Below are 10,084 nucleotides of genomic sequence, written 5' to 3' on the forward strand. Positions count from 1 at the left end.
AATAATAACTGAGTTTATGAATTATATTCTTTTCTAAACAATTACATTTAAATTGGTGGTATGTGATGAGAGAAGAAGAGGCGTTCGATTGATTGGTTTTGTAGGTTTCTTCTTTGGTTGGTAATTCGTGATAGTCGAGGGCTTCCGGATTGGGTTGCAGAGGTGAATGCGATTTAAGAAGTAGTTTTTTTGCCATTTTTATATTTCGCCCTTGGATTTTCTTAAATGACCATGTTCCTTCGGAGTAATATAAGTAACAAAATGCTCATATATGCATTTACTGTATACATTTACTATGTTTCACTATTTTCGTTTGACCAATGTTATATGAAACGTTTTTAATCAGACTTTTTTCTGGAGAGTAACTTAACAAGCATTTGAAGTCGCTATCATACACCGAATAGAGGGTATTTACTTTAGAATGAGAGTTTAATCATAATTTAACGCCATGTTTGCCGCTTCTTTGATTTCATTTCAATTCTAACCAGTTACTTTGTTAGTTAACTAACTTGATTATCTTATCTTTATAAAAAATTTGCATGATTAAATTTGTTGATATTGGTTTCGGGATCACCTGCGTAGAGTTCTTTTCACAATTGTTCCGAACGATTCGCTTTGTTTTTAAGATTAAAAGCATAAGTTTAAGAATTGAATTAGAATGAAGGAGGGTAAACGAATGTAAATAGTTTGAAGTTTACATATCATGGTGAAAGTGTGGACAAATGGAGTGAACAATTTACTCTAATAATATGTAAATAAGGTTTCTCAGAAAGTTGGTTAGGACCTTAATTTACTCATAGTTTCTTGCATGTTGGTTGCATTTTTAATGTTTAATGTTCATTTAAATTATGTTTATTTAAAGCTTTCTTTGCGCAGATATTATATAGGAATAAGCTAAGGAGAAAAAGCGCCTCTTGCATATTTTCCTTCAGAGTGAACAATTATTTATTCGTTTGTATTTTGCATCGTAAATCTCTTTGCTTTCATATAATAACGTTGCAGTAGCAGTAAATTTTCTTTTATTTTCATCTGATAGACTTGTTTTGTTTTTGTATCATATAAATTTTTAACTATATTATCTCATTTCAATAAAATCATTTACAAATGACAAATAAATTTGAAATAACATCTAAACGCGGGGTAAATCTGATATGTCCGCGCTTCATTCACTTCGTAAATAATAGTACATCCTTTAAATATATATTTCAATATATATATATATACCAATTTGTTATATCTTTCTAAGTTGCTTTTCTTTTCTTACGCATTTTCTATATCATAGCCACTTCTTGGAATTCACTATGTCTGTATATAAATAATTTACATATGCCATTACTATTATGTTTATGAATTAACCAATTATTTTTTTTTTTTCACAGAGTTGGCTAAATGCTATTTTAATATTTCTTTTAATATTCTCTTCATATATCTCTTCTGTACCTATAACTTCCCAACGAATTTATATATTAATGTTTTTGTCACTATTTCCAGCAATATATTGGTCAAATAGATTGTAATTTGTGAGGATTGCGCTTAGGAAGGATAAGGACGAACGTGTTATAGTTTCAAATGAGAGTTGATGTTAAAAGTTTGTGGTCTTAAAGGAATAATTGATAGGATGATCCGCGCTGTCATACTAAGAATATTTTATTAGAATTTAACGGGGTGGCTTGATCAATACCTTTTGAATTTTTTAAAATAAATATATTTGGTATCTTGGGATATAGCAAGATAGTCTCAATTTCTATTTAAAAAGCATTGATATTCGATTTTTCATGGAGAGTGAATATTGTACTTAATATTGCAAACAAATTGTCGGCATCGGAAGGTATGTTATCTTTTTGCCAATAAGATTAATTGTATCGAAGTCCGATGTAAAGGTCTGTCTATGTTGTTGTTGTTGTGCATCATAGTTGACGAACAGATTAGATTTTGGTAGCCAATTTTCATAGCTTTTATAAAGTAGAAATTGTTTGTTTCGTGGTATTACCTTTTTTCCTCGCAGAGAACATAATTTTGGCATTTAGGTGGTCCCTTATTTAGTGTAGGGTTTTACAGCCTATTTACACAAGAAAAAGGACAAAAAAATTTCGAGAAATGAAACATCTTCTTTTCTTCATCCTTGAATTTTGAGTAGCTGTTGAGGGGCTATATAAATTTTTGGAAAATGACAATGTGTGAAATATGTTTCGAAATAACAAATTCTGTTAGTCAGCAGGATCAAGTCTTACACACCTCGATACTCAGCCTACCGAGACAAAGAGGGAAATCTGATGAAGACAGAATGGGCATATTGAAGCGATGGGTTGAGTACTTTGATGAATTACTGAACAACCCGAGCATCGGTGAGTTGGAGGTTCCGTCAACTAAAGACGACGGACAAATAGTGCCACCACCAAGTATAGAAGAAACAGTCTGTGCAATTCATCGGCTTAAAAATCATAAGTCGCCAGGATCCGATGGAATTACAGCCGAATTAGTTAAATATGGAGGCGACCATTTACACCAAGTGGTTCATCAACTTATGCTCAAGGTATGGGACAGCGAATCAATGCCTGACGATTGCCAACGAGGCATTAGCTGTCTTATACATTCAAAGGGAGATATCACACAGCGCAGCAATTATAGAGGTATCACGTTGCTGAGCATCATCTATAAGATATTCTCCGCTATCTTGCTAGGCCGGATAGCCCCATATGCCTAGAACATCATTGGCCCATATCAAAGAGGCTTCACTCCAGGCAAATCAGCAACAGATCAGATTTTCTCTGTGCGGCAAGCGATGGAAAAACTGTTGGAATAGCTTTAAAGCCGCCTATGATGGCATAACCAGGGTAAAACTGTACACGGCCATAAGAGAATTCGGTATCTCGACGAAATTGATAAGGCTGACTAGGTTGACCCTGACCAATGTGCGAGGCCAGATAAAAGCAGCAGGATCACTCTGAAGACCATTCAACATCAACAAGGGTCTACGACATGGGGATGCCCTATCATGCGTCTTCTTGAACCTAGCCCTCGAGAAAGTGATCCGTGATGCTGAGGTAAATAAGAGGGGTACGATCCTCTTTAAGTCCACCCAACTACTGGCCTATGCTGATGATATCGACATCATGGGAAGAGCAACCCGAGACGTACAAGCTGCCTTCATCTAGATCGAGCAGGCGGCAATCGGGGCGAGATCTTGGGCTGCGCATCAATGAACGCAAGACAAAATACAAAAACTTTGAGACAGTTACACCTATCTAAGGTCGAAAATCACAACCGATAACAGCTACGATGATGAAATCCGCGCACGGTTGTTGGCAGCCAACAGGGCCTATTTCAGCTTACAAAAACTGTTCCGCTCGAAATGTCTCACTATAGGGTCAAAGCTTTTACTGTTTTACGATTTATATGGCCATAGTTTTCTTCTCAAATGTAATTTTAAAAAAGTTCAAAAGGCTGCGTTTCAGCCATCGTGTTATCAGTAACCTGTTGAAATCCTACCAGTGTGGATGAATCCCACGCAATAAAAATGAGGTAACTTTATTGTGGTTTGCGTGTTTTGATGTAATATTTTCATCATTTCGGTTGGATATTGTGAATCAATGAATTAAGATATCGGTGGAATTGTTTCTCCCGTCGTAGAAGGGACAAATGGCTCGTTAATTCATGGCCTTCCTTTTTTAGGAAACTGCGTCTCAGGGATGTGACTCACGTTTCGGTCGTAGTCTATCATTCGGGGAAAAAGCTCGCAGAGCTTATGGTACAAAATCTCGCACTACGTCAGAATGAGGGTTTCTACCCTTTTAAGGTACCTTTTCGCAAAACATGATTTGCCATATAAAAAGAGAAAAGCAGGAGCCTTATTGCAACAAAAAGGATTTTTTGCTGTCTAAGGCCATTTCTCTTTCTTGTTTTCCAGAATTTACAGAAAAAAATCAATTTCAAGAATATCAGCCCATGACTCCTTGAATAGGCTCGTCGTCTAATTATCTAATCTCTTCGAACTTGTCTAAAAAAAGGAGAAGGATCGAAAAAAACATGGGCGATTTCGGACAATTTTCAACAAAGAACAGGAAGAGTTTGATGAGACACTGCATTTGAATTAGATAAGAGATTTTTTGGTCTCACTTTTAAGTCTCTGGGGGGTTTTATCGAACCCAACTGAACACCTATTTTGAAAATCTTGAAGCAGTTATGGTTAAGTATGGGTTTACTCCTGGCCACATCCAAAAAAATGGATGAGTCGGGGATTTAGTCAGCCACAAATAAGTTGCCAAAATATGTTCCACCCACTGGTAAACGAGAGGTCGGGAAAATAGTGGCTGCTGATTGGGGACCACAGTGAGTGCTACAGGTCATTATATTCCACCATTCTTTATTTTTGTCGGGAAACATAAGAATCCCCTGCTCATAAAAGATGGATCTCCAGGTAGGGAAATCGGAGTTACTGACAAGACTCCTACGTTCCTCAGATGGTTGGAGCACTTCAAAAAAGTTTAAACCCTTCTCCAGAAAGACCTGTACTGTTAATAACTGATCACCACACATCCCATAACAGCCTTCAAGCTATTTCATTTGGTAAGGATAACAACATTAATATGTTGAGTCTTCCACCACACAGCAGCCGTGAAAAGCAGCCCCTGGATAGAAATTTTTCAGACAATTAAAAGCATTTTATGGTTCTGCAACGAATGACTGGCGTGTTTGCCATGCTGGTCAAATCCTAAGCATTTCTGAAGTAGCTGGTGCTTTCACAACTGAAAGCAACCACGGTGGACAAAGCAGTAAACGGTTTTAGGACTACTGGAAAATTTCCTCTGGGTTACCACAAGTTCACTGAGGTTGCCTTCCTACCTTCAGGAATCCAAGTGCAGATGATGAAGGAAACGAAGAGCAGTTAGAGTCATGCGAGCGATAATTCATAACTTTTATCCCGGATGAAAAGGCTGGTGTGCTAAAGGAAGAGAATGCAAACAAATCCAGGCAACACGATCACGCTGGAAATCGGAGGTGATGCCAGTGAGTCTAATGAACTAGTTTTACATCTTGCAATTGCTGATTCAATTACTCCCTCTGCAACTGATGAACCAACAACACCAGGGACCATTATTCCTCTCCCTAAGATGCAAATTCGACGAAAAAGATCAGGGAGAGGTTTGAAACCAGTCCTCCTCACTTCCACACCACATCGAGCACGATTGATTGGTGAGAAAGAAAACGGAAACATGGAAAATGAAATAGGAAAACTTACTAAGATGGCTAATGTTAAGAAACGGTTGTTTGCGTAGAGCACGAAGAACTCTCGGTATTGTAATACGCCCTCGGAATAAATGAGAATTCAACGATTACTCAGTTCACAACAGCAGTTCCAATTTGGACAGAAGCCCCACTCAGTGGAGCAAAAACGTCTGGCAAGCATACCTGGCATCCCCATCTAACTGATTTAAACTTTACTGCGCCGCTATTTTTCCACTGCGCCCGATAAATTGCCAAAGAAAAAAGGGCAAGTTCTTACCCCCACCTACCCTAATTATTTGGAAAAGGAAAAACCGGCATTTTGAGAAAAAAAAACAAGTAAAATAAGGACACTGACTTATCGGACATCCTTTGATAGATAAAACCAACAAGTGACGCTATCTTTTGGATGAACAGGAAAATATGCAAAATAAAGGTTAGTTAATTCACTCTATTTAAATTGAAATTAGTGTCCATGTTTTTTTTTTTACAGTTGGTATATAAGTTGAAAAATGGTTTTTTTCCTTATCCTGTAAATATATTTATTTTTTCCCCCGCATACGATCGTTTCGGAGACCACGTGCCTCCTTCTTCAGTGCTAGTACCTAATTAGGTCTCCGTGGTGGTCTCCGAAACGATCGTATGCGAGGAAAAAAATAAAAATATTTACAGGATAAGGAAGAAAACCTAGTTCTCATTTTTCAACTCACTCTATTTGTTTCCTGTTGTAGCTGGTAGCTAAGCGAGAGCGGCAAAGAGAACAGAGAGCGGTCATTAAATATTATTTTAAATGTGGAAAAAAAGCATCAACGAAATTAGAAATAAATACCCTACTTTTTGGTTTTCACCTGCTTATCCAATTCAAAAATGGAATACGCGCTTTACTCAGTGCAAAACAGCGACTAAGGAAGCACACCCACTGGGACTGACATGACAGTTTTGCTAACGTCTATTGGGAATGACCTGACAGAGTTGTTAACACCCACTGGGACCGACACGGCACGACAAAATATTGCCTAGTGTATTTGCAAGGTAAACATATTGAAGACACTATTATTAACTTATTTTGGCGTAGGAAAATGCCTTCGGTTGCCTCACGCAACGGAAAGCCAAATGTCTCTGTATGCTTCAGATATCAGACAGACAAATGTCTAACTCCGCCATGCTATTAACATAGTATGCTGGTCCCAAGCAAAAATGATCTCGAGCAACTTGTTCAAAAATGGAGTAAGATAACTAAAGAAGAAAAACTGAAAGAATAAAACTGAATTTTTGACGACCGATCCCCATGAAACAGGCACAATCACTGTCAGCGGCAGTGATCTGCCCAGAACTGAGCGATTTAAATACCTCGGGTCAACGCTATCAGCCAATGGAGAACTGCGTTATGAAATTGCTTCACGCATTAACGCAACCTGGATGAAGTGGCGTTCCACAACTGGTGTCCTTTGTGATCGACGTATCAACGAACGTCTCAAATCTAAAATTTACCGCAATGTCGTCCGTCCAGTCGCTCTCTATGGTTCTGAGTGTTGGCCGACCATAAAAGACAATAAACGGCGTCTTGCGGTAATGGAGATGAAGATGCTACGTTGGACTAGTGGCGTCACACGTTTAGATCGCATCCGAAATGAGGATATCCGCGATCGTTATGGGGTTGCACCGATCGTGGAAAAGTTGCAAGAGAGGCTTCTTCGATGGTATGGTCACGCAGTTCGTGCAAATGAGAATTCACTTGCCAAGATTGGTCTGAACATCGAAGTCGATGGTAAACGACCAAAAGGCAGACCTAAGCAACGGTGGCTTGATACGCTGGATGGCGATTTGAAAGCCTCGAGATTGCACCCAGATCAGGCATTCGATAGAGCCAAATGGCGAAGTCGATCACGACGAGCCGACCCCGCTTGTGAACGGGACAAAGGCTGAAGAAAAAGAAGAAGATCAGACAGACAAATGTCTGTTTCATGAAAAATCTTTTTTTGCCGCAGATTGCCTCACACATCAGTCAGACAAATGTCTGAGCCAGCGTCAGACATCAGACAGACAAATGTCTGCATCAGATATATGTTTGCTTCACATGCGATCTTTTTCTACATCAGACAAATGTCTGTATCTGTTTCACATATCAGAGAGGTATCAGTCAGACAAATGGCTGAGTCTGGCTCAGACAGCGTCATGATGCCTGGCCAGACAGATAGCTGCTGTTGACTCAAGTCCAGGAAAAACAAGTTTGAGGCCTTGAAAATTAAATGATGAAATGATTGAATTCAGCTAATTTTTTTCAATGTTTTGGAATTACACATTAAAACATTTAATTTAATCTGGTACCAGGAAATGCCATATAGGCGTTCTGCGTTTGAATCCAGCATCACACCAAAATCCTTTGCACTAAAAGGAAAGCAGCATCAAGGTACCAAAGATTTAGGATATTTACGTATAGGAGTAGTGAAAAGGAGGTCAAACCTGTCTTTTGCTTCGGATGTGAATTTATATAAGCATCCGAGAAACTGCTGAACACGATAATGTCTGAAGTGGGCACGCTTACAATTGGTAGCAAATCGCTCCCAATCACAAGTTTTACAAAATATTAGATCAACCTTGAATATCTAAACAGGGAATTCGGAAAGAAAACCGAAGGATAAAGATTAGTGAGGAAAGAAAGTTTCGGGCAGGTTCAAATAATAAAGACAGTGTAGTTCCAAGCGTGACCAGAAAGGACCGATTCCTGAGTCTGACTTTATAAAAGAAGAAAACTATGAATGCACCAATGTTAAGGATGAACTCGCCATCTTTAAAAAATATCTAGTCCCGATTATTGGAAAAGATGAACTTGCAAAGACCAGATTTAACTCGCAAAGATGGATAAATAACTTTGAGTAACGAATGGGGCCCATCACAGAATAGTGACAATTCTCATGAAGGTAACTTATTCCAGCCATCTATGCCATAAGGATTTAGTTCTGTGTCCAATTTTTAAGTTAAATCGCTTGAGTAAAGTTGGCAGCATTGTGACGGACATCTGTGACAAAGTTCATGTCAAAGCATTCATTACTTTTTGTTTTACTCTTGGTTTTTCACGATACTAAAAGTGCAAGTTTGGCAATGTCTAATCGTGTTGAGCAAAGAAGTCGCATTAAATTTTGTCTGTGGAATGAAATTTCGGGTGCAGAAACATTCGGGGATCATGCTTTGTCGTAAAGCAATATTTATAAGTGGTATAAACAGTTCAAAGAAGCCTGTGAAAGTCTTGAAGACGAAGAGCATTCCGGACAACCATCAACTTCTACCGATGAAGAACACGTCAAGAAAATCTAAGAACTTGTGCTTATCAATCGTTGAATGACTGCTAGAGACGTTTCTGATGCTATTGGTGTTTCGAAAGGATCTGTTAATACTATGCTGAAAGATATTTTGAGCCTAAAACGTTGTAAGTCTGGTCGGGTGCCAAAACAGCTTAGTTTCTTTGAAAAAGAGCGTCGGATTAAGACCTCAGAAGAGATGCTTTTTGACTATCAATGATGATGAAACTGATTATTACTGGAGATGGGGCTGGGATTTATTTATGTTTACCACCTGGAAACCAGTGAACATAGTGCAAAAGGTGGAACCAAACGGACAAGATCGTGCCAAAGTTGATGGAAAATTAAGGTCATGTTGGAAGCTTTCTTCGATTATCGTGGTGTTTTCCATTCAGAATTCCTTCCATCTAGTTAAACCGTCAACAACGTTGAGGTAAGTGTATTGTGTCTGGAGGGGATGAAATAGGTATAAACGAATAAATAAATACATTTTGACATAAAAAAAATTGATCTTACTTTTTGGACACAGAATTATTTGGCCTTTTGCCACAACGCCAAGATGGCATGCATAAGACAGTTCAGAAGAGATGATGATTAGCAACATCATCAACTCTGTTTACAGCAAATTAGAGAATATAAGTCATCGGGCATACCCTTAACACCTGAAGTTAGTTTGCCTTATAGAAGGAAGAAAAGGCACTGTTGAGGAAATTACAGGCAAGCCCCACAAAAGCTTCCAATGCGAGAAGAAAAGGAAACGAACCATATTCATGAAGAAACTAAAAGCCCAACAGCTTACTAACGTGGGCAAAACTTAGAAGGGAAACACAAACAACTTCGTAATAACCAGGTGTCAAGGAAATTTCCCAGATGACGAATGAGCGAACAATGCGCTAAAGGAAGGGAGAGTTCCATTACAGGACATAATCATTAACATAGAACCGGCCGTTCAATACCGCCCAATATACGAAAAGGAAACCTTAAGAAAAGGTCTAGCCAAAATTGTATTAGACGATGCAAAGGACAAAAGAACCAAAGAAAGGAATAAAGAAGCTTCCATCGCCAAACGCTTCAGGGGAAAACCGACAGACAAGGGAAATGCGAAACTTCCATGAATTGAGGAAAGACCCCCTGCCAGAGTCGATAAAATGGATGGAAAACACAATCGAGGAATCCGAAGGCGTTGAAAACTTATCAACGGTATGAATGTCCAACCCAACCCTTCCAAGCATCATAAATTCATAAACCTGGGAATGAAATGGGGGAGATAATCGCCCAACAAATTCACCATCCCAGAAATGGCTGGTATTAAAACTAAGTGTTTGGGGCTTAAAAGGACATACGTGGTGAAAGACATCGAAGAGCGCATCGAACGATTTGAGAGAATTTGAAGGAAATAGCAAACGGCGAGGTGCTAGTATGATTCAGTGTAAAAGCAATGTTTCTCAGCATCCCTGTAAAAGATGCGCTGGGCTCACTAGAAGAAGAACTCCTGATGAGAGTAGTTGAGTGGAAGAAACAGGTGCGTCAATACATAAAATTGGTCTCCCTGTGTATGAGCG

The sequence above is a fragment of the Hermetia illucens genome, chromosome 6, assembly GCF_905115235.1.
Source record: "Hermetia illucens chromosome 6, iHerIll2.2.curated.20191125, whole genome shotgun sequence".
Classification (NCBI taxonomy): domain Eukaryota; kingdom Metazoa; phylum Arthropoda; class Insecta; order Diptera; family Stratiomyidae; genus Hermetia; species Hermetia illucens.